Raw genomic sequence first — 3,147 nt, forward strand, 5'->3', positions numbered from 1 at the left:
CACTTAGGTTGCTTCCATGTCCTGGCTATTGTAAATAGAGCTGTAATGAACATTTTGGTACATGACTCTTTTTGAATTATGGTTTTCGCAGGGTATATGCCCAGTAGTGGTATTACTGGGTCGTATGGTAGTTCTATTTTTAGTTTTTTAAGGAACCTCCATACTGTTCTCCATAGTGGCTGTATCAATTTACATTCCCACCAATGGTGCAAGAGGGTTCCCTTTTCTCCACACCCTCTCGAGCATTTGTTGTTTGTAGATGTTTTGATGATGGCCACTCTGACGGGTGTGAGGTGATACCTCATTGTAGTTTTGATTTGCGTTTCTCTAATGGTTAGTGATGCTGAGCATCCTTTCATGTGTTTGTTGGCAATCCGTATATCTTCGTTTGGAGAAATGTCTATTTAGATCTTCTGCCCATTTTTGGATTGGGTTGTTTGTTTTTTTGATATTGAGCTGCATGAGCTGCTTGTATATTTTGGATATTAATCCTTTGTCCTTCGTTTGCAAATATGTTCTCCCAATCTGAGGGTTGTCTTTTCATCTTGTTTATGGTTTCCTTTGCTTTGATAAAGCTTTTAAGTTTCGTTAGGTCCCATTTGTTTATTTTTGTTTTTATTTCCATTACTCTAGGAGGTGGGTCAAAAAGGATCTTGCTGTGATTTATGTCAAAGAGGGTTCTTCCTGTGTTTTCCTCTAAGAGTTTTATAGTGTCTGGCCTTATATTTAGGTCTTTAATCCATTTTGAGTTTATTTTTGTGTATGATGTTAGGAACTTTTCTAATTTCATTCTTTTACGTGTAGCTGTCTAGTTTTCCCTGCATCACTTACTGAAGAGGCTGTCTTTTCTCCATTTTATATTCTTGCCTCCTTTATCAAAGATAAGGTGACCATATGTGCGTGGGTTTATCTCTGGGCTTTTTATCCTGTTCCATTGATCTATATTTCTGTTTTTGTGCCAGTACCATACTGTCTTGATTACTGTAGCTTTGTAGTATAGTCTGAAGTTAGGGAGCCTGATTCCTCCAGCCCCTTTTTTCTTTCTCAGCCAAAGATGGCTTTGGCTATTCAGGGTCTTTTGTGTTTCCATACAAATTGTGAAATTTTTTGTTCTAATTCTGTGAAAAATGCCACTGGTAGTTTGATAGGGATTGTATCGAATCTGTAGATTGCTTTGGGTAGTATAGTCATTTTCACAATGTTGATTCTTCTTCCAATCCAAGAACATGGTATATCTCTCCATCTGTTTCTATCATCTTTAATTTCTTTCATGCGTGTCTTATAGTTTTCTGCATACAGGTCTTGTGTCTCCTTAGGTAGCTTTATTCCTAGGTATTTTATTCTTTTTGTTGTAATGGTAAATGGGAGTATTTCCTTAATTTCTCTTTCAGATTTTTCATCATTAGTGTATAGGAATGCAAGAGATTTCTGTGCATTAATTTTGTATCCTGCTACTTTACCAAATTCATTGATTAGCTCTAGTAGTTTTCTGGTAGAGTCTTTAGGATTCTCTGTGTATAACACCGTGTCATCTGCAAACAGTGACAGCTTTACTTCTTTTCCAATTTGGATTCCTTTTATTTGTTTTCTTCTCTGATTGCTGTGGCTTAAACTTCCAAAACTATGTTGAATAATAGTGGTGAGAGTGGGCATCCTTGTCTTGTTCCTGATTTCAGAGGAAATGGTTTCAGTTTTTCACCATTGAAAACGATGTTGGCTGTGGGTTTGTCATATATGGCCTTTATTATGTTGAGGTAAGTTCCCGCTATGCCTACTTTCTGGAGTTTTTATCATAAATGGGCATATTGTTTAGCCTCCATGTGTTTCTGTTTTCACAGTTTTTTTCCTGAAATTGATATCTAGTTTCATAGCATTGTGGTCAGAAAAGATACTTGATATGATTTCCATTTTCTTAAATTTACCAATGCTTGGTTTGTGACCCAAGATATGATCTCTCCTGGAGAATGTTCTATGAGCACTTAAGAATTACCAAGGCTTGATTTGTGACCCAAGATATGATCTATCCTGGAGAATGTTCCATGAGCACTTGAGAAGAAAGTGTATTCTGTTGTTTGTGGATGGAATGTCCTATAAATATCAATTAAGTCCATGTTGTGTAGTGTGTCATTTGTGATTCCTTATTTATTTTCATTTTGGATGATCTGTCCACTGGTGAAATTGGGGTGTCAAAGTCCCCTACTATGATTGTGTTACTGTTGATTTCCTCTTTTATTGCTGTTAGCATTTGCCTTATGTATTGAGGTGCTCCTGTGTTGGGTGCATAAATATTTACCATTGTTATATCTTCTTCTTGGATTGATCCCTTGATCATTATGTAGTGTCCTTCTTTGTCTTTTGTAATAGTCTTTCTTTTAAAGTCCATTTTGTCTGATATGAGGATTGCTATTCCAGCTTTCTTTTGATTTTGCATGGAATATCTTTTTGCATCCCCTCACTTTCAGTCTGTTTGCATCCCTAGGTCTGAAGTGGGTCTCTTGTAGACAGCATATATATGGGTCTTGTTTTTGTACCCATTCAGCCAGTCTTTTGGTGGGAGCATTTAATCCATTTACATTTAAGGTAATTATCAATATGTATGTTCCTATTACCATTTTTTAAATTGTTTTGGGTTTGTTATTGTAGGTCTTTTCCTTCTCTTGTGTTTCCTGCCTAGAGAAGTTCCTTTAGCATTTGTTGTAAAGTTGCTTTGGTGGTGCTGAATTCTCTTCACTTTTGCTTGTTTGCTTTACAATGTTGTGTTAGTTTCTGCTGTATAACAAAGTGAATCAGCTATATGCATACGTATATCCTCCCTCTTTCGTCTCCCTCCCATCCTCCTTATCCCACCCCTCTAGGTAGTCACAAAGCACAGAGTTGATCTCCCTGTGCTATGCAGCTGCTTCCCACTAGCTATCTATTTTACATTTGGTAGTGTATATATGTCAGTGTTACTCTCTCACTTAATCCCAGCTCACCCTTCCCCCTCCCTGTGTCCTCAACTCCATTCTCTACATCTGTGTCTTTATTCCTGTCCTGATAGTTTGATTAATATGTGTCTTGGCGTTTTTCTCCTTGGATTTATCCTGTATGGGACTCTCTGTGCTTCCTGGACTTGATTGACTATTTCCTTTCCCATACTATGGAAGT

The 3,147-nt window shown here is 37.2% G+C and overlaps 1 protein-coding gene across 15 annotated transcripts in view; it reads left to right on the forward strand.

The window, feature by feature from the left end:
• Window positions 1–3,147, forward strand: part of SUGCT (succinyl-CoA:glutarate-CoA transferase) — an 806,218-nt gene that overhangs the window by 465,746 nt on the left and 337,325 nt on the right. The gene's annotated exons all lie outside the window — the stretch shown is intronic.

Source organism: Physeter macrocephalus, chromosome 5, assembly GCF_002837175.3.
Source record: "Physeter macrocephalus isolate SW-GA chromosome 5, ASM283717v5, whole genome shotgun sequence".
Taxonomy (NCBI): Eukaryota; Metazoa; Chordata; class Mammalia; order Artiodactyla; family Physeteridae; genus Physeter; species Physeter macrocephalus.